Genomic DNA, 26,195 nt, shown 5'->3' on the forward strand with positions numbered 1-26,195 from the left:
GCTAATGGACGAAACCTTCAGGTCAATGTAAGAAGAAGAAACCACAAAATGAAAAGACGTGTTTCTGTGTCTTTTCCTGTGTTTTATGATGACTGTGCTGTGGTAAAAGATTTGCATAAATCAACTTGATTGGACTTGGACAAGGCAAGCCATTTTTGTTCATATTTTTACGCTGAGCTGAGTGTGCAGGTTGGCCAGCAAAAGCAGTCAGAGAGTCTTCTGGAGGCTGGTAGTTGAGCATTGAGCAGACAGAATGACTGGCATGTGTATACTATAGTGTGTGTGTGTGTGTGTGTGTGTGTGTGTGTTGTGTGTCTGTCCTAGGATGGGTGAGTAGGCTGAGTGCTGAGGCGGAGTTTGGACAATTAAAAGAATTCCTGGCGGCATTCTTTCTCCCATGAAAATCTCCCATACACACCAATGACGGCGCCCCCCCCCCCCCCATCTTTCTCTCTCTCCTATTCACACATTCAGACGCATCATCCTTCTAATCCTTTGGACAATTAAATAGTCAGTCTGTCTCATGATCTGGCCCTCTGTCTCACACACTGGAGTGAGCATTCACAGTACTTGTACTTGCTTTGACAGAGAGAGTGCGTATGGAGTAGCTGTGACTCCCACAATCCACTAATCTGTTCCCCTGTGTGTGCGTGTGCGCGTTTGTGTATTCACTATGACAACACCACACATGGTGAAGCTTATTACCTTCTTGTTTCTCTAGCTCTTTTGGTTGCATCTTGCACTCCTTAGCAACTCTTCGTGCATACGTTTGCTGCCACAGTGTGTGTGTATTTGTGTAATGTGTCGATGTGTGAGCACATTATTCCATGAGCGTTTAGCACTTATTAGTGAAGGAGGATTTCGGGTCCCTTCACAGTAAATGACTCAGGGGACTTTATCTCTAAACACATACTCATCTGCACTCCACCACATTCCCAAATTGCTGACTGGAAGCGTCGTGTCTTGTTGCTGAATGTTAGTAATGTTACACTGCGGTATACATTTTCCAGTATGCGACTTTGACTGATGAGGCATTAGCCGTTGCGTGTTTTAGTCTAATTCACAAAACTCCTTCGTCAAATATCTCCTTGCCACAACTTCTCGTCTCTCTACACGACTTCAGGCCTGTTGACACTTATGGAAATGAAGTGAGCTGGGGATAAGGGGATTTGTTACCAATCCCATCTGTCATCTTCCTAAGTGGTCTCAAATCCCATCATGCACTGTTGGATTATATACTAGTTCTTCAGAGAGGATGATGAGCTGCACTAGGACTGAAAAGCTTTTTACAGGTACAGGCTTCACTTCTTAATGCTTGTACTCACTACCAGTGAAATCTCGCCAGAACCAAAGGAAGTTTCTAGTAAGTTGTTGCACTGAATTTGCTGCAATTTACTTATGTAAAGTAGTTTGAAATTGAAACAGCTGTTCATGGGGAAATTGCAGGACTTCTAAATTCCAATCCATCTCAAATGGCCCTGGCTCCTACTTGCGTCATCTCCTCAATATGCTCCAGTTAAATTCAAGAAATATTTGAAACATGAATTTTGCAGATTTTCCAGAAAGTTGCAGTGCTTTTTTTTTTAACCGCCTGGAAAAATCATTTCATTGTAGCAGTTGTGAATCTGCTCCTAATTCAACAAGCTCCATGGTAGCATCCCGCATACTGCGACTTCTCAGAGGACGGCGACAGAACATCAGACATGTCACGTCAGGAAATAAAGTGATAGGATAAGAAGCTGCCCTGGATTTGTAATTAGGTCCATCTGTCATCTGTCTTAAGCATCTTCTGATTTAAATGTGTTGATCCTTGTCAAAGCAGTCAGATGTGGTTGTGGATATGCAACGTTTCACTGCTGAAGATGTTGTTCGAGTTGTAAACTCAAAGTCACTCTTTAACACAAGTTTACTGAGTGCTACTGCCATGAAGAAATATCAAAAGCATGCTTCACAGGGGTGTGTAGAGAATCAAAGGGATCAGACATTTGGCGTTGTGTTTCCATACCGTTCTGTAGCATGTGTGGCCACAAGTATCTACAGTTGACCTTCAGTTTGCCTACAAAGGCCCGGGCCCATTGTTAACATTCCTCATGCAGAGCAGATGGACAGTTGTGTTACGTTAGCCTCCGGCTGTCCCATTTGGTTTCAATAAGGAATCTCGATAATCTTTGCAAGAGACATGAAAACAAATGGAAACATTTTTCAGTTTTCTTGTGAAGATTTACTCTACTGACTAAAATGGGAAAAAAGGACTGTTTTTTTAACCTCTTAATCTGTTCCCATTGTTCTCTCTCTCACTCCACCCTACACTAAGTGACGGCTCTCACATTCACTTTTGAATTTGAAATTTTGCTGCTTCCGTTCCTTGTGCGATTTCTCCATTCTCTGCACCTTTAGTTTAGTGAACAGACGGTGCTGTATTCACTAATCCTTCCTGCACCGCTGTCTGATCCATCCAAAATCAGGAGCGTAAACCGCAGGGGGAGCGCACTGGCAGACTGAAGTGGTTAATTGGCTAATTAATTCTATGAAGCCCCAATCAAAGAGCCAGTTAGCATGGGACACATGCAGTTTGACATGGCCAATTAGTGGCAGTGTTCAGGCTGAAGTTGTTCGTATGAACTCATTATGTGTGTTAATTAATTAGGTGGGGTGATGAGGAGAGCTTGCGGATGGTGTACCACTCCCACTGCTGAGGCTGCTCATTGTGTGTTGTAGTACATAGCGCATGATATTTACTTAGAATTTGCAGACTTGAGTCAGGCCGATGGCTTACATAAGATTAGTCATTTATTATAGGTTTAAGGCCAAGTTTTATTTCAGGTTAATGTCAGAGTCAGGACTGGATTTGGTTTCGGGGACTCCTTTTGTGGAGGAGGGTTAGTAAGTATTGAGGCAAGAAAAAAAATACAGAATTAAAAAAAAAAAAAGAAAAATCTAATAACTCTTTGTCAGTCGGGCGGATACAGCTTCCTGCTCTGTGAATCCTTTGTGAACCACTCATGTGGACAGCTTGGAGAGTTGTGTGTGTATGTGTGTTAATTAGTTCAAAGACGAGGTGGTGACCAGAGCAGTTCAGCCATATCAGGTCATGTTGGGGTTTCACCCCTCTGTGCTTGGTACATGGTGTTTACCCTGAACACTCCACTGAGGTTAGTGACGTAGACCTTTAAATGAGGAATAAAATGAGTGAACTGAGGTTTTTAGGGCATCCCTACGTCAGTCACAGGCTTAGGGACTTGCTGAAACTGGCAGCACACCGACATAAGACTTATCATGGTACTTCAATCGCAGATGTTTGTTTTTTTGTTTTTTTTTTTTTTGCACGTGTAACAGAATGAGAGATTTCCATTCAGCCACTGTTTATACAGCCAGTTGCTTAAAGAGAGTAGGAATCCAGACATTTAGAAATACAGTTAAATGTCAAGGATCGTTACCCTAACTGATGTAATTATGTGACACTCCAAGTCGGAGTCAGGTATTTGGCAGACTGCGGAAGGGGTGAGGCGTCATTGGGAGGTAAAAGAAGAAGTGAAATGATTGATGAGCAGGAAGTATTATTCTTTCCTCAGTTATTCCTCTGAGTCCTGCTTCTCTCATCTTTCGCTGCTTTTTCTCCTGGTTTTGTTACCCGTGTCTCTGATCGCCATCCCAGCCACCGTGTCCATGCTGTCTCCTCTTCAGTGCACGTGTTGTTTGACTGATTAGGGGTCTGTGACCTACAGCTCAGATTCCTGTAGAAACCGTTTCATCACGCATCAGCCACTGCACAAAAAAGACAAATGACAGAGCAAAGCAATGATAAGTATTTGTGACAAGTATCCACAAACTGGAGGAAATCAATGTTTACAGTGTATGTTGCCGTGTGACCGCCAACTAAAAGAACTGATGAACACCCTTAGGAAATGATGAACTACACTGTTTCAAGACGATTACATTGCAAAAGCTTTGTAAGACTTGACGCACAACATTTTTAGAATATACAAAGATTTTTATGAACATAATATGTATAAATTCCTTTAGTTCCTCAATTACAGAGGTCTGATGACTTTCTGTTGGTCAGTCGGTAGAAACAGGAACAAACACACAGAGCTGAGGAGATGGAGTTTCAAATGTCCAAATAGTTGCTTTATTGTCAATAACGAATATCAAAGGATGGGATCTACATCAAACAGAGCTGGGAAGAGCGATTCTTTAACTGGGGATGCAAACAACTGCACAACACATGAAATTTGTGCACACTCGAGCCACATTGAGAAACAAGGAAACATCGCAATATTATATTGTCCAGTATCCCGGGAGGAAAACAAGATTCCACACTTTATTAGTCACGCATTACTATAACCAGGAAGACAGAACGGTGTTGGGGGGAATGGAGGAGCGATTCAGGTCGTTATGCAGCTGGTGGTGATCGAGGCATTGGACTCAGATGTGCAAGTGAATAGGGAGAAACCAGCACACAGCTGCTATGAAGACAGAAGATGGTTTTATTATATCGTGCCAAATGTTACTTCAAAATATTGTTTAAGTACAAAAGGGCAAAAAGTATTTGCTTAAAATATTACGGAATTAAAAGAAAAAAGAAAAAAAAAACCTCATGAAATGCACTAAAAGAAAGTAGCTTTATTGTGACTATTGCGATTCTGCTACAGACACGTTTATAGCTCCAAAATACCTCCAGTTAAAGAGGCCCTACAAGAACCGGACCCTTCCAGAGACTGGACCAGTCCCCTGCAGACCGGGCCCCTCCAACATTACAACACAGTAGTTTAATGGCTGCAGAGTTGAGTTTCTACATCACACATTACCCAGAAGCCCACCTGCTGAAAGAGGAATGCTCAGTCCAGTCACACTGCGTAGTGGCCACGGGACAAGTGAACGAGAGACTCAGGACAGAAGACCTGGAGTCTGATCCCCTAAAGTGGAGCTGTGTGGACATTAACCAGCGGTTTTAGAACAATATCTCATGTGCCACAAGTATCAGCATACATTTCAGTATAGTTCCCCATTGTTGAGCCTATTTTGTGTTTGTAAACCTTTCATCACCTGATCTCTACAAAAATGGTGATGTGTGGACCAGGGAAAGAAGACTGAATCACCCACTGAGATGACTTGTTACCATATGCGAATCAGCAGAAAGTTTATTTTCTCAGAATTTTGCAAGAAAAAAAAAAATCATCAGCTAATTTAAGCGTAAAAGTAACAAATAACAGGAGCATCAATAAAAATGTAGTGGAGTAAAACGTACAATATTTGTCCTTCAAATGTGGTGGAGTGAAAGCAAAAGTATCCCCCAAAAATAATACTCAGATACTCAAAAACCGTACTTAAGTACAGTACTCAAGTAAATTTACTTCATTACTGTCCACCCCTGGTACTGCTCTTAGTTTGCTGTGGTCTCTCCCTTGAAATGGGTTTTGTTTATTCCCATCTAAAGCATCTCTCATATGATTTAACATGTTAAAATAATCAGATTTATTTGTTGCCTTTAAAAAAGATTTGGCAGTTAAAGTGAAACAATCGAGGAGCTGCCAAAATCTGAGACTTATTTAAGATGAAGTATTTCTGAGAGGTGAAATCTTTCCATCTCGTGTAGACTTCCTAGACAGATCTCTGTTGCAGGTGTGGTGTATTTATCCAGCTTTAGACGGAGTGCAGCTACAACTGGTTGTCAGTGTGAGGAGATCCTATAGTGTCTGATGTGTTTCCCATCTGAGGGGGAGTGTGGATGTGCTAGCTGAGGCTGTATTAGGGGAAATCCATTGAAATAAAAAAAAAAAAAAAAGACAATAATTTCAACCACAATGGGTACAGACTGCTAGTTAGTTTAATTTGAGCTTATTTGATTGGAGTTTATTTCTTAATTTATCTTTTAGTGGAAAAGCAATAAGAGCAGGAGATAGAGGTCATGAAGGATGGAAAGTTGATCAGGCAGAGCAGAGAAACATGGAGCGAAGAGGATGAGAAAGAAAGCACGAGGAAGAAAAAAAAATATGACAGGGACAAGAAGTGAAGGAATGGAAAAACCCACGAAGAAGATGAGTCAAAAAAATCGAATCTTAAATGAAATTGGGAGGTTTTGGGGGTAAAGAGCAAAAAATAAAGAAATAAATAAGAGAAAAGAGGCAATCCCTTCCAGACCTCCTCCAAATGGCATCATGCTATTGTGGGTGCGGCCTGCTGCCAAAATCTACATGCGCGTGTGTTTGCGTGGATTCCCCCCCTGACCAGCACAGAACTTATTCACAACTTTGCTGCCTCATTTTTTCCTCCAACCCACACTCAGTGAAGGCCTGACCACATATTTACAATGTTGAAAGCCACCACCTATTTTACAATCCTTCCTCAAACACAGGGGAAGAGAAGCAGTTAGCTGCCGTGTGGCTCCTCTGACCGCCGTGCCTTAGGGTTCACTGGGGTGGCCTTGAAAGACATCTCCCAGCATTCATCTGTCTTACATTAGATATCAACCCATTGTCCATTGTTTCTGCTACAGGGGCATTCATGAGATATAACAAAAGTGCGGAGGGAAAACATTAAGATGCTAACATGCTAGCATACCGTATCAGTATTTGCCAAACCACTTGTTTCTGCTGGCAGACTGAATGTAAACCTTCATACATCTATAAAAGTGGAAATAAAGATCCAGATCAGTGAACAAATTCATGACAAAATACAGGAGAAAAAAAGAAAAACAAAGATCTCAGCAAGTTAAATACATAGAGAACCACTTTAATATAATATGAAAACATCTACAGCTCGTTGGCTCATTTCTTCTGTCTTCAAAATTCACTATTTCTCTGGCCAAACTTTGGTAAACCACAGGCAATGTTCTGTCCATATCCTAATACATGCACTGACCAGCCACTGCCAGGGTTATATGAGGTTACACACAATACACATGTGCTCACAAGCACACACATTCGGCATGCACACACACCACTGGTCACTGGAAACTCCAAACTGGTTTTGTGTGTCATAATGAGAGCTGCTGACACACTCTCATTTAATGGTAGAAGAAGATTTGTGAGAGCAGAGCTGCCACTTTGTCATAATAGCCAATGAATGCGTGAGTGGAAAAAGGAAAATTGCCACCTCTGGACTTTTGCCAATTACTGTATCTATCAAATAACAAATTCAGCCAAAATTTCTTAGAAACCTCCATAAAATATTTTCTTTGGTGTAGTTTGTTCCTAATCATTGTTGATCAAAACCAAAGTTCAAGGTTGAGGCTTTTGGACAGAAAAGATGGAAAAAATCAAGAAGAGCACATAGAAAATGAAAAACACATCCAAGAGGAGAGAACATATTTAAATATGACATCACCTTTAAAGGAAATTTCAATAAGACAAATGTTGAAAAACAGACGCTGAAGGGGAAAGTCGTGATGAAGAGTGGTGATGAGGATGAAGAAAACAGTAAAGTGTAGCACGGCAGAACACAGAGAAGTCAGAGGGAGAATCCCACTAATGCTCAGCAGATGTGTGAAGGGAGTCACACAGGCCTCAGGCCCTCATGACTACAGGATTAAGGTTCTCTGTAGCAAATAAACAACGAAGGAAACAAATTAAAGTATTATCAATCAGATGTTGGGGTCTTACCGAGAACGCTTTACAAGCGTGGATTAAATCTGCTGCAATCAAAGTTTTTGTATCAACAATGGATGAAATGTCGATGAACTCACTCTGACTCTGTGGTTCCCTCGGCTTTGTGGGTTTAAGTCTCTTTCAGTTTTGGTCTCTTTGGCATTTGGTTTTCTTTGGTTTTCAACGTTTTGGTTTCTCTTCACTCTCACTGCTCCCACCAGCACTCATTTTGGGTGCAGCAGACAGCTCTTTTCAACTAAAATGCTCACTAAGTATCCACTGTAAACTACTCGCGCAGAACCAAATGGCACAGAGACAACTTTAGTAACTATCAGGTTAACATAGTGGAGCATTCATTAACGAATAAGCCAGCTATGTCTATGATTGGGGTAAAAGAAACTGAGATAAAAAAAGACTTAATCATGTGGCAAATCAAAACCAAACTCAATAAATCCTAATTTTGCTCATTGTCTGCCTAATGTATAAATTACTGTGCCATCATGCCAACTTAAAAGTTGCTGTTATGACATCATTGTTTCTGCCTCATTCACCAGGTGGCCAAAAGACAGTTTCTAGTTACACACACAGTATATGCACCATATATCATTGCAAACATATAATTCCCTAACTCCTTATCTTAACCTTCACTGTTACAACAGATCGCCTCACCTCAAACGTCCTGTTGAAGGTGTGTCAAAAAGCAAGAGAAGGCCAAATGTCCTCAATCTGTTAGGTCCTTGCTATGTCATGTTTACAAGTACACACACACACACAAACAGCCAAGAGGGATAGACCGGCTTTCTGTGTAGAGTCCTTACATCATGAAAAATCAGGTACACACAGGTACATTAAATGCTTGTCAGGTCCCGCACAAGTCTAACTGCTCCTCGCAATTTAAGTGCCTCCAAACATAAACACACAAATCTCACGTCTTTTTATTTTTATTTTATTTTTTTTAACTCTTATTTCTCATGTTCTTTCAGTCAACATGTTTGCTATGTTTTGGGGGAGATGTATAATGCGATTAAACCAATCGGGCTCTTCTTGTTAGAGTAACAACACATGAGGAGCAGCACTCTACTGTGGTAGTTTCTTATTGAAGCAGGTTTTCTGCGGTCACGGAAAAAAAGCTGCAGGCTGTGTATTTAATGTGTAAGGGAGTAGTCACTTTGGCCAAGCTGGCAGCAGCGTCTTGGCACAAATGTCCTTGTGGTTTCATTTACACAGAGAGAGGGACTCTGTATCTGTTTATATGCCATATGAGGCATATCAGCACTGCTCGCAGGCCTCTTGATTGATCGCAGCCTGTGGTTAGAACCAGGTGTTCATCTGAGGGAGCGGTAACTTATGCAGCCACAGAATTAATGGGGATTTGGAATAAAGGAGACTCACATTTACAAGGAAGCGACTAATTAATCTGTAAAGGTTTTTAGTTGACAGAAGAGGCTGCCATGCCTGTTTTGTAGTTCATCCAGTGCATCTCACCAGAATAGAGAATTTCACCCCAGTTGAGAATTTGATTGTTCTTTGTGCTGACCTACTTGAAAGCACTAAAACAAACAAAGATCTTTAACTTTCTGCGTACAGTTTCATTGGAGCTCCTGCATGGAGAAAAAGCTTCTGTATATGTTCTAAGCGGCAGCACAGAAAGTGGCCTCCGAGTTGCACATGTTTACACAGTTTAGAGCAAATCAAAGCACAAAGTTAAAGTCATAACAACTGTGTCATTAATCTTTTTAAGGCGCTAAAAGCAAAGAGGGAACAGTGCGTGTTTGTGTGTGACTTAGATGATGTTTATAGCGCATTAGCTTGATCCAGCCTGTCACTGACAGGGAGTGTGTGTGCTGTCCTCCAGGTTGAACATCCTGGTGTGGATGAACTGTACTTCAGGATCACAACTGGCTTTTTTTTTTTTTTTATTAGATCTTCTGTGCTTCTGTTTCTCATCTGCACTTTACACTGCAGCATTTTCCCCCTTTGTGGCACAAGTTCATGTTCAGGTCCAGTGTATCACTTTATAATTTGGATTAATAGGTTGATTCCAAAATGTGACATGGAAGATGTAACACAGGTCACCTGCTGAATGAAGCAAGAGAAGTGAAAAGATCCCAAACAAGATCACGTACTGGATTAGGTGGAGTATATGGAAAATTCTTGTGAGAGGGTGGCACCAGGCACGAAATAGAAATAACACCTAGGGGAATTTCACCACCAGGAAGTTATTTAAATTAACTCAACAAATTACCCCACAGGTTTGCTCATATCCAAATGTGAAGTTTCATTACCATGGTTACGATTGAAATGGTCAACATCAAATGGTAAATTAAGCTAATAAGACAAAGTCTATAGTCAGGCTACAGGATGAGGTGAATGCTGGGACTGGCAAAGGCAGCAGGAAATCCAACCAAAAACAGAAACTAATCACCCATGACACGCCAACCCATAACATCTGTCCTGCAATGGGGTGAATACAATAATAATAATAATGATATCAGAACAAACAAACATTATTTTTACACTGACACAGCTCACCCAGCTCTAGAGGACCAAGAGCCATAAAGGCCCGTGGCACACACATACAGTCACAGTCTACAGCCAGGAGGGTGTCCGCTGAAGCAATCTGCCACGCTACAGCCACCACACCAAAAACACAGAGGAAGGTGAGAAAGTTGTCACCCGCCTGCATATATGGGGGCCCACAGCACCACCTAATAATCTGTGTGTAACTTGGGCCATCCAACAGCAGGGAGGGAGACATCCGGTCACGATATCGAGGAATACAGCATTAAGTTCTCTTGAATTTTATCGCTGGCTTTCTTTATAAAACTGCATAACAGACGAGGTACTGTACATACAGTCAGTTCTCTTAAAGGTCCCATTGTATACAGCCATTTCCAATGTGATGGATTTCCTGTGGAGAAAGGATGTTAGGGAAGGACATTAGACAATGAGGGATCACTGTTGACTTCAGCTGAGTTATAACTGAATGATTGTTTCAGAATTTGTCACGGCCTTTTGTCACCTCCACGCAATGTCTGCTGATGACATCTTTCACATGGGGTCTAACTTTTGGTTGAATTCACACACCTCACACACAAAAATCCAGACAAATGCAGAGAATCTTTTGATGACTAAAACTAAAGTTTATGCACTGAAATATAAGTTGCTTGTTGCAGATCTGCAGTGCAGAGATGTTTTATTCAAACTGACTTGAACGCAGCAGACCCTCCATGTAAAGATCCTTTGGTCTGGTTGTCTCCCTCATCCTCACTCGCCTAAAGTTTTTGTACTGCTCAGAGTTTAAACAGCTTTGTTTTTTCCCCTTGACACGTTGGCTCTAAAAAGAGGGGAGGAGTGGAAGGAGGGACGGAAAGGAGGGGGTTGGAAAGAGAAGAAGAGTTGAGCCAAAACAGAGGGAAATGACAGTTTGTTTGGCCAGGACAGCCTATTACTTTGAACGCTCTAATCTTCCTCCTCTTGGCCGACTACCTGTAACCCCAAACAAGATGGATGAAGTCAACCTGGAAACAGAGGCTGTGGTGTAGAAGGGATTTCATTATATTTGTGGATTAAGCTGTATATGTGACCCAATTTTAGCACCATAAATAGAATAAACTACCAGGTTCTGCTTGAAATAGACACGGTGCAGTATTTCCATGAATTTTGGCCTTAAAATAGGGTGGCACAGATACTAGTGAAACATTTATAGATTTAAAGAAATGTTTGACTTTTTTAATCTGAAGAGACAAAGATTAGAGACTAATGCTGAGACACCTATACATTTTTAAGAATTCTCAGAAAAAGACCAATAGTGTGTGTGGCCTGAATTACACCTCCTGTGTGCCAGCTGTGAACTGACATCTTGAGCTGATGTACTTGTCTAAAGGAGAACAGGCGTTTCTATCTTTAGCCAAAATTGGCTATAGATGAAAATGAAAAGCACTGCATTTTTTTGCAGGAATATATAAATTCCAGATTTTATTTTAGTGCATGAGGACATTTTTATTATGTGTGCCTGTGTGTTTGCTCTCTGTGACTTTGAGGTTCTGTTAATCACAGCTATTGCTGAAGTGATAACGAGGTGATTTCCTATGTATCCCTGGCAACGTAAAATCACACCCTGTGTCATGAACTGGTAGTGTGTGTGTGTGTGACTGGCTGACTTTGCCATGGTTTGTGTCTGGGATAAACATGGACTCAGTTCTTCAACAGCTCTGCGTTCAGCTGACTGCTGTCATTAAAAAGCCTTTGTTCTCCAGTCTGGATTTGTACTCCATTGAAAATCATTTTAGAGGCATTAACATCCTTAACATGTTAAACTTTCCACTTTTGGAGCCAAATTGGGATTATGGGTGGCAATAAATTTTCTGTTCTTCCCGAGAACTGCAGGTCTCTCAGTGTAGCAAAATTAGGAGACTTGGAATTACCCTTTTTTCCTTTGTAGGGAACATTAAAAGCTCTAAAACACTGGTACTGAGTGGATTATCCTGCTGAAATACAACGACAGTTAATTGAAAGTGAATTTTTTGTGGTTTTCGACGACTGGAAGTGTTCCCCTGGAGGCAAACCACTGCAGGGATGCATTGGTTTGGTGTTTGATCACAGCTTGGTTGTGCGTTTGCCTGCGTCTTTGCGAGGGAAGCTGGTGAGGGATCACCTTTTTGATGGTGTGCTGGAAACTCCTGTCTTTCAGATGGAGCACCTGCACAAACATCGATCAAGCATGCTTTTTTTGCAACCTCCTTTTCAGATTTGGCAGATACAGGAGCTGCAGGCCAGAGGGAAAGTGGCATTTAAATGAACAGAACAGAAACAAGTAGGCGTGTGTGTGGTTTTCTTTACATGCTGTTCTCCGGTGCTCTTTGAGCATCATGTAATCGTTTTTTTTTTTTTTTTTAATGAGATTTCCTGTTCCATTCCTTTATCATCCTCCCTGTTCCTTGCCTGCACTTAACCTAGAAGAAACAACCTTCCAGATGCGTCATGGGTGGCCCCAGTTGTTGTTTGTAACTTCCTCTGGGTACACAATGCAATGAAATCTCAAATGGTGTGATATCTGATGCGTATCATCTCGCCTTCTATTCATCCATCCCTCTCCTCTCATGGCTGCTTATTTATTCCTTCATCCTCTTTCTTCCTTCTCCCCCACAAACTGTCTTCAATTACCAGTTGATTGTGGGGATTTCTGGCCCTGCAGTCACAGACGGTGCTCAGTACACCTGAGAGATATGTATGCATTTATATATATATGTGTGTGTGTGTGTGTGTGTGTGTGTGTGTGTGTATGGGTGGGTGGCTGTCTGAGCAGCTGTTTTGACAGCCTAAATCTAAAAGTGAAAAATGGCAAAAGGTGAAAATACTTCAACCACTTGTGCAATCTGCCGTTGTTGTGGTGATCATAGGCTTTGTGACCGATGAGTGACTTAAGGCGTGTGTGTGCATGTGCATGTGTGTGTGTTTGGATGTGTGTGTATGGCATAGGGTGAAGGAAGCTGCTGGATTTTTTGCATGCCTCACTGCCGGATCGTGATTTTAAGAGATGGTTTTCACGGTCAGCTAGTGTTTACTTAAAGGCTTCACTGATAGTGTGTTTTGTGCGAGGAATCCAAAATAAGCTGTAATTTCTTCTCACCAGTGCGATAAATCTCTGATGTTTTGACACTCGCACACGTTTGGAAATTGCAACTTTAAACATCATTGTGAAACCTGAAAACTGTTACCTGAAGAGATTGCTTTGTTAAGCCCCCTTCGACCTAAATGAAACATCCTTCAAGATACATATTATTTAATATTGTATGAAAAGTAAAAATACTCAAAATTGGATTTAGACAGAAATAATACCCTTTCCTATGATGGGATTCAGAGCCACCTATTGTGCTTATATTGCAGCAAGCAGTGTCAGACGGTGTGTATGTGTGTGTACGCCATAGTTCCATAGTGTGACAAGTAGAGTCACCTCTCATGTTTTTGTAAAATCTGCTCATTCTGGGCTCTTCTCAGACTTCCCCTGGGGGGTGCACGCGCACACTCACACACTAATAACTGTACAATGTAGTGTCTCAACAGCCCCTTGGGAAGAGTGTCTTACTGTGTGTGTCTTACTAATCCACCGAGGTGCTGAGAGCAGCCTGTCTGGTTGGATCAGTGCCCATCAGGATCATTTCGTTGGGTCGGCTCACTGCTATCACGTCTCAGGCCTTAATGAGGTAGCACGGGAGAACTGCAGTGTGTGTGTGTGTGTGTTATAACATGCACTTGCACTCTATGTGCCTTATCTGCTTGCTTTCAGCAAAAAAAAAAAAGTCTTCTGAAATCCATGCAGTTACATATCTGAATGTTTCAATGACGGTTTGGATTTTTGCGTTAAAAGTCATGAGAACGTGAAAATTGCCTGTCAGTTACTGTTACACATTTTAGATCCATGGATGCACGGCAAACTCTCTTTCTGTTTGAAACACTGCAGCATAACTAAAATCCAAAATATCATTCTGTCATTACATTGGCATGTTGACAGGTTTGGGAGCTCCTGAGCGATACGTTTTCCTTTTCAACTCCACCAGTGTTGCCCTCCACAACAGTCCAGACATCTTGTCCACTATAGTGTAACGTGGACCGGCTCTACTAGAGAGCTGCATATTTTACTATTCAGTTCAAATACACATCAGAAACACTGAATTGGTAAATTATGGTGTCCTACATTTTTAGGATCCACATGATAGAACATATGGTGGCTGTGTTTGTTTCTGTTCTCTGATGGCACAAGGCTCATGAAGAAGTGGCTATGCAGATTATTATCTGTGATATTTAGAATAGTTATTACTGCAGCATTATTGTGGAATTATTGCTGTGGGATCCCTCTTTCTTATGAACCGTTTCAGTACAAACAGAGCGCAAACGAAACAGAAAAAATAAAGCAGTTCTTATTGCTAGTAAAATCCTGAGATGTATATATTAGTAATTTAGCTTTTAAATTGATGCAAAAAACATATTTCGTACTGCACCGCAGTCCACTTAAAAGCAGGCCGAGCTTCTTTTTTCAAGCGGTCTTAATTTGATTGTTTACATCCCGAACAAATTGCACCAAGCAGACGAATACGCCAAATAGTTTTTAGCCATGCCATACAGGTTAGATATGATGACAGCCTCGGTGGCATTCAGGAGCTGGTGCTGGTGTGTGGGCCTCTAGAAACTGTAAATCTAACTTAACTGTCTTTTTGTAGCCAGAAGTTTAAAGCTTCTGCCATTTAATAGGTGATTTCCCTGGTTTTTGTCTTTCATCCGATCTCGCTGTGATCTGCGCTGGATCCTCTCAAAATAGCAGCAGCATACCAACAGCACATCACGTCTGATTAAAGCGAAGCTCAGAATTGCAGGGCCCGCTACAGTATGTTTGGCTCCGAGCCACCTAGTGAATAGTCAGTTTAACTCTCATCCATGTTTGATTTAAAAAAGAAGGTTATGTTGTAGTTCAGTTTCATTAAGTCTCCTGAATTCATTCGTACGATATCAAGTGTTGAAGCCAAATTAACAGCATGATCAAGATTTAACTACATTCAAGTTTTCTACCTCAACTGAGATCTGTTTTTGCAGGAATATTAAAAAAATATAAACTTAGGCAATAGATTATTGTACACATGCTCTTCTAGTCAAGGAAGTCACTATTAAATGATAGTCAACCAACTGGATTTAATAGTGGTGGGAACTGGTGGCATAGCAATGCACATTCCACAGAGAATACACTTGAAAGTGTGTGTGTGTGTGTGAAAGAGACAAAGCCATGGTCATGCAAGGTGCTGCAATTCTCTCAGTGACCTTCAGGACCTTCTCTGAGGTGTGAGTGTGTGTGTGTGTGTGTGAAAATGCGTCACTAAAGCGATGCTTATGTTTGAAGGTGGTCTTATTCACTCGCTGACCCTCGCAGCCAGATGGTGTGTGACCACATGCCTGTGAGAGTGTGTGAGATTGTATGTCCCACCTCTGAGCCTCCTGGCACCACAGTCAGTCCCCAATCCTGCCCCATCACCACCACCACCACCCTGCACTGCCCTCCTGACACGCTAACCCAGCGGCCCCTGCATCCACCATCCTTTCACTTGGGTGTGATCACATCAAAGTGAAACAGAGAGGATTACAGCTTTCTGGGCTGCAAGGGTACCAGTCCAAGACCTCCCCCTTTCTCTCTCTCTCTCTCTCTCTCTCTCTCTCTCTTTTCCACTCCTGTCACTCTCTACTGGGGCCCCTCTAATCTCTGTGGTGTCAGGGGGTCAGGGGACTGTCATGGACAACTTGTCAAGACAGAAACAACACAACTGGGCCATCCTGTCTTATGTTTCTTCTTCTTTCTTTCTTGTTCTCCACTCCTTCATGAACTTCTTAACTTCATCTTGTTTATTTTCCATTGGCCAGATTTAGTATCTTGATACTGTTGTCACCCAAAGGTTACATTTCTAACAAAACCACCAAGATAGCTTTTTATTCAGCCCTATCTGAGGTTAATTGTCTGTTTCCAAGTTATGACACGCTGCTGTGGTTGCCATTTTAAGACAAATTTTGCTGCCCACACGCACAAACGCAGGCAGTAAAGATTAGTACAACATTAAAGCTGGCAGATTGGGCCCCAGTTGTAATGATGCTAAAGAGCCACTTAGTCAGTTAGTTAGGGTCAGTATTATACTGCTAGAGGCCTGAAAACACACAGCGGAACGAGTTCCTGGTCATCTCAATGGTATTTCATGCTGCTAATTTTGCATGCATGGCATCCAGGCCTGAATATTTCTACATCAGTTGAGCAAATGTCCAAATGCAAAACTTGTAGCATTGGCAAATGTCACAACACCTCAACATCGTACTTTTTTTTGGGGGGGGGTTGGCCTGCTATAAATAAATGCCATCTGTATCCATTGTTCTTCCTTTGGTGTTGAAGAAACTGCCTGTTCCTGCATCTGTCATGCAGGACTGTCATCTGGGCGTAGCAGCAAGACATGCCAATGGAGAGACAGCTTGGCTATCCAGTTATATTAAAAGAGACATTGTAGAGTGTGGATGTTTGCATCATCTCAGTAAGACAGGAGGGCATAAGCTGTGAATACCAAAAACTGTATTTTCTTTTTATAGCAGGTGTTTTGTTCTGGGTTATCCTCAGAAATTATTAATTGCTACATTAGAAGCAGTATATATGCTAAATACCTGAAAACCTATTCTGGGGGCTGACCCTTAGTGTAAGAAGCCAGCTTCGAGCCTCGGAAATTCCTGTTGTGCGGCAGCGATTTAGTTGATGAAGCTGCTGAGTAGATTATAAAAGGTCCACTGCAAAATCCGCTCGAATGCAGTATGTAAGTATTATAGAACCAGGTTTATATAATGTGATAAATAGTAGTGTTTTTGTAGGACTGTAATCCAGAATGAGAACTTGTCTTTGCCAGTCCTGGTCTATGATGTGTTTCGTCTGTGTTATATAATAGTCACTACATGGTTAAGTTAATCATCTTATGAGACCAATGGCACTATGGTGTCAGTCCATAAGGGTTAGGGTTACAAAAAGAAAAAACATTTTGTTTCATAAAATGCTCACTGGACTTGGCTGATGCCATTAAAAGAGAAACTAATTACTTCACAACACGTAAAACAGCACCACTGAAATGGTGTTCAGTAAGTCCAGTCATTATTGCTGCAAATTAACATAACACATCTCTGACTGCGGGAATCAACTCTCTTAACCCTGTCGACTCGTTCACACTCAAAATCATCAGCTGTACCAAATTCTTTTACAATTCTGCCTTTGCCTATTACTATTACCTATTACTGAATCATGTTCCAGTCAAATTTGCAGGATAAGGTCAGCATCTAAAGCTTTTTAGTTCATCAGATTGTAACAAAAAATTGTGGAAACTAAATTAAAGCTGATCTATATTCAGAAATCAAAGCTTTAATTATTATAACCTGAAACTTCATTTTTGATGAAGAGCAAGACCACAGGGAGGGATTCCTAAGTGTGAGACGCCGGCCTGATTGAGGTCCCAGCGTCATTGAGAGATCATCGCGGTTCATTGACTACCAATAACACAAAGTTTCACTGAAATGTTATTAGGAAACTGAGCCCTCATCAGCTGAGACAAAAGCCTTTGTCGGGATAACAGTGCTCACTTTCCACCCTGAAGAGACATCAGACTGGTTTATGACAGACAGGTCAGCAGGGGGGCTAAGAGAGTACGACACAGGAACCCACACACACACACACACACACACTCACTTACACATTTAGCTTTAACTGAAGGCAAATGTGCATTGTGTTCAGAAGAGAGACACATAATTACATCTATATACACAGTGAACCCCCTAATGCGACAGTCATGACCTCTGCCTATCCAGTGAGAGTGGGTTTCTAGGTGTGTGTGTGTGTGTGTGTGTGTGTGTGTGAGAGTGTCAGTCCGGGTTGCCAGGCGCATTGTCGCACCTGCCACTGGAATGACGGCTAAAGGAGTGGGGCAACTGGTAACAGATGAATCACTGTTACTGAGACGACTCTGCTACTTTAGGTGGTGTTGTTGCTGAGAAACAACTGACTATGGGACCTTTTTTTTTTTTTTTAGTCAATCATCTCTCTGGGAGTGAGGAAACCAGAGTGACCCATCAAACAACCACATCCACATGGTCAGAAAGGCCACAATGTGGAGCATGTGGAGCTTTTATTATCCTCCTCAGATCCTTCACAAGTATTGTCTTCTGTCCCATTTCCCTGAAATGGCTGTTTACAGCATGCCCATGTTGAATCAGTGGACAACGTTTTATGCCGCAGGAATTGTTTTATGTTGTTGAAATATTAAATCAAGTTGGAGTTGCTGAATAGATGCTTTGATACTTTTTCGCCTCGTGAAAAGGGCATACATACGTCGCAGCTGACTACGTTGAAGCAAAACACTGTAAAAAAGACAAGAAAAGAAATTTGAACAGCCGATGATCAAGTCTGCAGGAGCAATACTGAAAATCTTTTGGTTTATTTCAACCAGATGTGAATCAATTAATGATAAAAAAAGAAACACGAGAAGAAGAAGTTTTAAGAAAAAAACCCCCAACTTTTTTTCTTTTGTTTAGCTCTATGTGCTTGATTATTGAGAAATTTGCAGTCATGAATCACTGACCCATCCTTCAACTTTGATATGGGCAGGAGATCATGTAAACCCTCATATGGTATAACTGTCCACCAATTACTCTCTTACAGTATGTACAGTATCTCATCAGCCTTCGTCACATCAGCATAGTGTATAGTGCATATACTTTGTTCTGTATCTGGAAATCTGTCTCTTTGTGAGTCTCTCTCTATCGTTGTTTGCAGTGATTCTCACCCAAACAGTATGAAGTATACCTTCACCAGTACACTGCATGCCGGTAAAATCTTTGGAGGAAAAGTCACAACCCTTATCAGAACGAGTGTGAAATCAGGTCTGGAGCTGATGCTTTTTGTGTTTTTTTAAGGCATCTTCACACTGTACAACAACACTGACGTTGATCTAGCACATGTTGCGCTGTGTGAGGTGGGTGCAGAAAAATGTGGTCACAATCAGCGCCTTCAAAGAACTATTTTTAGTTATGTGAGATTGAGTAAAGATGATATCATTCAGACACACTGAGAAAGTCAACTGGATTTTTCACTCTTTCCCACTATAACTTAATTATGGCAAATTAAAATGTCATTTCTTGAACTGAAATATTGAACAGTTTGTTTATTCTGCATCATACTGCAGCCTGACGCTCTATTCCAGTCCAACAAGGCAGCAAACACACAATTTAGGCCTACATCTCGAGACACGGTCAGAAGTTGAACGAGGGCTGTTCACCTGAATCAGCTGAGAGTATATGACAGCGTGTCTCCCACGACCAACGGCTAAAAAAAATTCACTAGTCTGTACAGTTTCTGCTGCAGTATTAAAGTTTAATGTTCTCCATATGCACTCGTCACAATGATCCCAGGTACTGACAACAACACACAGGAGTGCGTAACACACACAAGCACACTACAGCACATGTGCCTGCCCCTTTTCCCTCCCCTCCTCTTACCTCCCACCTTTCCCTCCTCTCTTCGACCCCTCCCTCTCTCCCTCTCTCTCTTCCTCTCTCTCCCCACTTGAATTAAGTCCATTATTCCTGCCTGCTCGCCCTCCGAGCACTCCTACTCGGCTCAGCTCCTGTGAAAACTCTGTGTATGTGTGTGTGAACTCCTTGCGTGTGTGTGTTAAGAGGAGTTTTATGTGTGTGCACGGGGCTGTGTGTTTTTCTAAGTGGAGCTGGAGTGTAGCTGTTCATCAGTGGAGCTGACTGCAGACAGGGGAATACACAGATCTCACTGCGCTGGCGTTTCACTTCCACGCCGGCTGCCTTAAGGACTTCTTTTTTCTCTTAAAGTCTCTCTGGACTTTTTTGCACCGAAGTGGAGCTCTGCTACACTGCTATCTCTCTCTGCCCGCTGTTCCCTGGCATCACTGGAAATACTGAATTTTTACTTCAAACTTCTAATTTATGGAGTTTAAAATTCAAAATCAGCTGCTTGCACTTGATTCCTGATGAACTTCTCTGTACATTCACACTAAATTCAGTCATGCACCAACCTGAGAATGGGTCATATAGCACATAAGCAGAGCTCGATGCATGTATACAGCTCTCCCTACACAGTGATCGCATAATCAAGAGCATTTTTCTCATAAAGGCACATTTATTTCCTTTTTGTTGCGATGGGAAAACCTTGGAGAGGTTAAATGGCAAAAAGCAGTACTGTAGCTATGGAAGCGCGCAGTGCTGTCAGAGGCATTTTGGGCTCAGGTGGATGCTGATCCCAACCAGGACTGCTGTGAACTCTTTGGAATTAGGTTTTCCTGGAAACAGATGGAAAGGTGAGTTGACTTTATCTGTTGTCCCATAAGTAGCGTTTATGGTCACTGCTCCGATGTTTGTCAGTGTTGATCAGTCACTTCAAGTTGTAATTAAGCCAATGTTGCGGCTCAGAAAGATTTATTTCCCACAAGTTTGTCCTGTTGTAAACATTAAAATTGCATTGTTTGTTTGACAGCGAAATCTGATCCAGTTAAAAAAAAAAACAAAAAAACTGAACTGTCCAACAGGAAAACAGCAATAATATATAATATAAGTAATAATGATTCTGCTGTTATTGTCCTTGTGACTTCATCTCGTGGAGTCTCGTTACCATTATATGACACAAATATATTTTTACAAGTCATGCTGATGGCATATGGGCTGCCTCCTCAGAAGATGGCTTAGAGATATGCTCTGCTGTTTTATTAAGGCAAGCCAAGTGAGTTGTCTTCCCTCAGAGAGTTGTTTGGAGCAGCTCCAGTCAGGAGACCAGAGGCAGCTCAGCAAGGTCCCAACTTTAACGCAGTCAAATGGACAGCTACCAGCTATCAGCAGGCTGCCCTCTCCTCAGTGGCTGCTCCGCTGCATCCCCTTTTCTGTAGTGCCACTGCAAAGGACCTCTTCAATTTGTTTCAATTTCATCCTTCCTTCATATATCAAGCTATCCACAATAACATTTGTCCTGCACGCCCTGGCAGCACAGGGAGAACTCATAAAAAAGATTTAAGAGACACCCAACATAAGTGAGACACAACTTTTGCATTGTGGACTGAAGTGCAGACTACTTTTTATTATCATTCAAAGTTTGGCTACTGAGGAACAATTTAGCCACACTGAGCAAATGTTAGCCACGGGTTTGTGGGCTGGGAAACTTTCCATCCGTGATGCCGGGCCAGATGGCTCTGTACCAGCAACCAGCAGAGCGCTGTAGCCTCCCTGGCTCCTGCATTCACTCCGTGTCTTTGAGAAGGACCAGGCTCTCTGCCCTGCATCGTCTCCCTTTCTCCGTCTCACTTTGTTTTTTCAGCTTAAATCTCATAAAGACTGGTAGTCACTCTTGGCTTCTAGCTGCTTTACTTCTCCTGTGTGTGTGAAACTTTCATTTACTCCTTTAACTAGCTTCACCCAAAGACCCTCTATTGAAAGAAGACTGTACCTCTAAGCTGCATTACACAGAGAGCCTGCTCTTGACTTCTTCCTATGACTGAACTGTTTCATCACGTGTGCCTGAGTGAGGTTCATTTTAGCCTGATGTTCTCCTTAACTTAGAGCTCTGCCTTCCAAAGGAATCAGCAGTGACTCATTTATATTGCCATTGTAATGTAGAACAGTACCATCTACTCCTGAAGAGTACACCCTCTCTCCATTGGCGGTCTGTCTTTATCACCATTTGCTTCTTCTCGAGGTTTTCAGGGGAAATGAGGCACCGCTGCACTCTTTATTCATACGTCATGCTTCTAACCAATAACATTGTCACAGGTGTGATCAGTGCAGGATTCAGACTTTTGCTGGCTGTCCTTTTGCTTATTTTACTGCTGCTCGCTGTAAGAACTGTTTGTAAAAGTCTGCAGTGGGTCGACATGCAGCCATGCTCCCCTTCTCTCTAAGGCTTCCTACTTTCTTTCTTTCTTTCTTTCTTTCTTTTTTTTTTTTTTTTGGAAGGAGTTGCTGAGGCATTTAAGCCTGCAAGGCAAACAGATTTTTACCTGAGCTGAATCACAACCCGATGATGTTATGAATGCTACAAATGTGACAGGAAAGTATAGTATTGTGTATATATGCACATCCAGTCATTTCTTTAATGCGTTTCCTATCGTTAACCTTCACAATGACATGCTGAACGTCAGCCAGGGAATATGTTGTCCCTTTTCAACCTCAATCCAAAAACCATATTTCAAGTGTGTAGAGATAAGATGATAAAAATCACTCCCACGTGGGATGTTGATAACATGATGAAAAAACTGCACACTAACGACACGTGTCCTGTGCTTTCGAAGATTTATGTTTGTTTGCAGCAGTTTTTATGACATGCGCATTGGATTAATGATGATGGCTTATTTATGACAAATCTATTCATCAACCTGAGCTAAATAACAAACTGAACAGTTTATGGCATCGACGTTGTGCACTTCTAATTCTCCTCAGATGGGTTTTTATCGCTGACGAAGTGACACAGTTTGATAAGAATGCAGTAATTCCACTTATCATGCAGTTAAATGGTTCCACATACAGACATTACAGACTTTGTGCAATACTCAGCTTCTCCTCTGTTTGTCATAACCTACGACATCTGTTTTACCTCCTCCCTCCTGTCCCTCCCGTTTCTCCTCCTCATCTTTTCTCAGTTTTTAGAGCAACTGATGATTTACAGCTCACAGTCGACTTGAACTGAAGAGCCGACTGAATGGTACAGTTCTTGATCACTCATGTACAATCAACTTCCATTCTCTTTATTCTGAAATTTCTCCACCTTCCTCTTGCTCCCACTGTCTCCCCCTACCAGTCAAATGGGAACATAGGCCACCGGTAACCTGCTGTTTCAGTCATTTCTCTCTATAAGGCTGCCAGCTCCCCCCGCCTCCGCACCCTCTCTACCTCATTCTTCCTCTTCATCCCTCCATCTATCCATCTCTCCTTTTATTTCTCCATCACAGGGAGGCTTAGACTTGTTGGTCACAGGCCAGGGAAACTCTTTTCTCCCTGCAGGGAAAACAATTGGCTCCTTTCTCTCCATCACCTCTCGCCTCACTCACCCCCCCCCTCCCATTGCATTCTCTCCTTTCTGTGGGACTGTGTGCAGGAAGGCAGGCTGCGCGGTTGAAGTGGTTTAACGTCCGAATCTCTTTCCTCTGTATTTTCTCTCCCCTCTTCATCCTCATCTTTGCCCTTTTCTTACTTTTGAAACCTATTGTCTTTTCTCTTCCTCTGCTTCCTCCTCTTTCTCCCTTCCCCTCCATGCCAATTCCTTCATTCATTTTTTGACTGCCCCGTCTACACCAGCCACACTCCACCTTTCTCTTTTGTGTGTTATTTAGTTTTGTTTCCCCTCTGTATCTTAATACCGCCTTGCCTGCCTTTTTCTCCTCCATGTTATCTCATTTAAACTCATGCTCATTGCTTCCTTCTTTTTCTAAGTGTCCTACCTATCCTTCCTTCCTAATCATTTCTCCCTCTGTCTTTATCTCTTCCACATAGCTGTATTCTAAAGGTTATTTTCACCCCCTACCTTTCTGTCCTTGTCTGCCTCCTCTTGTATCTCCTTCTGTCAGGTTCTTTCCATTAGACCCTTGGTGTCTTTTTGTCTCTCTCTTTCTCTCTCAGCTCTAATCTGTAGCAGTGAAGGGCCACAGGTTAAACTGCTGATATCCATTCACTTATTGCATTCTGTACTGTAGGAATGCACTCTAACCTCACTCTGAAAAGCCCGTCTCACCCTGGAGGCAGACTGCTTTGTTTACCCCTCTCTATTTAGGGTGGTTTTTGACAGGACAGCCCCCCCCCCCCAAAGAATCTCTGTCTTTTCCTTTATTTTTAATCCACTCCCTCTTGGCATGCTGCTTCTCTGTGCCTATTGATGCTGAACTGAATGCAAGTGTCAGCAGGTCCAGTAGCTTTTTTTATTAAGATGCATTATAGAGCAAGGAGTGCGTGTGTTTGTGAGTGTGTGTGCAGTTTGCAGAAGTGTAGGAGAAGTAGGAGTTTGTGTAAGAGTGTATACATGTCCTTAAATGCATGCAAGGGTAGGTGTGTGTGCGCTCACTAAGGCTCTGAGATGACCCAGGGATGTGGGGGGAACAATAATGCTCACGTCAACCCAAGACGGCACATTTAAAAGACACACACATACACACTGAGCTCTGGGAGACTCAGAGGAACAATGGGACGCTCATTCCTTTTATAGAAGCCGACAGGAGCGTAAGGGCTTCACTGCTGCCCGCGTCACTCCCAGGGACTTCACCGTGAATCGTGCGTGTGTGTTTCTCTTGGTGTGTCACGGCCCTGCAGCTGACGAGAGCACTGACGTCCTCCCTGAAATGCTGCAGCATCTTTGCACCTTGGCACGGAACAGGGCCTGCTTCCTCCTGTATTGCACACACACACACAAACCCAAGTCGCTGAAAGGTTTAGCTCACGTAATCACTTCTTTGATACTGAACAGGACACATTTAAAGTTTGCAGCTGAGTTTAGCAGAACAGAAGTGTTAAAGCAGCCCTCACAGATGACAACACTTCTCATCCACAGTGTGTTGCGGCAGGTTGTGTTCTGCTAGGCTTGCATGTGTGCTTCTGAACATTTCCAAATGCGCGTTTGTGTGTGGGAGTTTATGTCCCCGTTCAGCTCCATCCTCCTGTGTTGTGGCCTGAGAGCGTGAGCTTGCAAGTGCTCTCCTGCCTCTACGCCTCAATAGCTCCATTATTCATAAAACTGGACAGGTGTGCGAGGGCACAGTTTGTCTGCATATTGTCATCTTTAGGTTTTTCAGTTTACATACATGTGCTGGTGCTTTCTGAGGTAGAAAATGCCTAAATTACTGAGGTGAACTTTTCAGAGATTTACTTGTCAGTCATCCTCACAGCTCCGGTCACCAGATTTCACCAGAAGTGCACACAGCATGTAGCGCATATCTGGATTCAGAGTTCATACTTGGATTTGAGAGATCATTTGAGAAAAAAAAGTTCCAGTCAGCAGAGCTTTAGCTTTAGCTTTTAGGTTGCTACTGGTCCTATTTTGTCCACAGTGCATTTAGAAAATGCCCCATAAAGACAGATGCATGTAGGTCTGAGAGGGCCTACAGCACAGAGTATCCTGCCCAAGCAGTTGATTTAAATCAAGACACAAAGGTGTCTCTACAGGGAGAGGAGCCCAGGAAGGAGAGTGATAGAGATATTTGTCAGATGAGGGAGAAGAAACGCACCGAAAGTGTAAAAGGGAGGAAAACAGACTGTCTGCTTTTCACTGACTGAGTGCCAGCTGTGAGGTGTAATATAATAAAGGAGACTGTTTCTGGTGAAAGGCTTTATTGTTCCACAGAGTACTTTGGACCAGAGTCCAAAGTACTGACAGAGAGGTGTGTGTCTCATGTCTTTTTTTTTTTTTTCTTTTTTTTTTTTTTTTACAACAGTGTTCTCATACATATAGCCTAATAAAGCAGTGACCTCATTACTACTCCTGCTGTGGCAGCGTTGTGGTTCACAACAACACAATCGCAGACAAGACAGACCGAGTTATTGGGGAATTTTCCAAAACAATAACAAAATTTCCACTTAGGATTTCACTCCAGCACTCAAATAACTTGGTAGAGAGTGTTTTTCTGTGCTCCCCGACCGCACTCAATTGACAGCAAGTCCCGACACACTCAGAAAGCCAGATAGTGGGAGCCTTGTGTAAACCAGATTACAAAGCGAAACAACATTGTAAAGCTCTGAATAACGCATAACATCATTTATTTATTACTGTGTAATTTAATATTGACACATAATCTCATTATAAAAGCCAACAGTCTTTGTGTTCCTGGGCTCACTCAAAAGTCACTGTCTTTGTCTGTGAAGCACCGATGCACTCGTCTGTACACACATTTATCCACGTCACTGTCGACTCATTGGTCCACGGCAATGAAGAGATTTCCTCTGCGAACACAGTCTGCCAGTTTAGAGAGGATGAGAGAGCCTGTGAGCGAGCAAGAGAGAGAGAGAGTTGGTCTGAGTTGGCAGTGCCACAGACAGAGACATTTTGCTTCACTTGGC

At 42.3% G+C, this 26,195-nt stretch overlaps 1 protein-coding gene across 4 annotated transcripts in view; it reads left to right on the plus strand.

Annotated features, from left to right (window-relative positions):
- The window catches only part of sema3b (sema domain, immunoglobulin domain (Ig), short basic domain, secreted, (semaphorin) 3B), a 93,881-nt gene that overhangs the window by 44,936 nt on the left and 22,750 nt on the right, over positions 1-26,195 (plus strand). For 2 of the 4 annotated variants that reach the window (XM_029505827.1, XM_029505830.1), the window contains exon 1: positions 19,751-20,470. The exons of the other annotated variants lie outside the window; for them this stretch is intronic. The gene's annotated coding sequence lies outside the window, so the exon portion shown is untranslated. Of the gene's footprint in view, positions 1-19,750; positions 20,471-26,195 lie in introns of those variants that run through there. 4 annotated transcript variants of the gene reach the window in all.

This window comes from Echeneis naucrates, chromosome 7 (assembly GCF_900963305.1).
Source record: "Echeneis naucrates chromosome 7, fEcheNa1.1, whole genome shotgun sequence".
Classification (NCBI taxonomy): Eukaryota; Metazoa; Chordata; class Actinopteri; order Carangiformes; family Echeneidae; genus Echeneis; species Echeneis naucrates.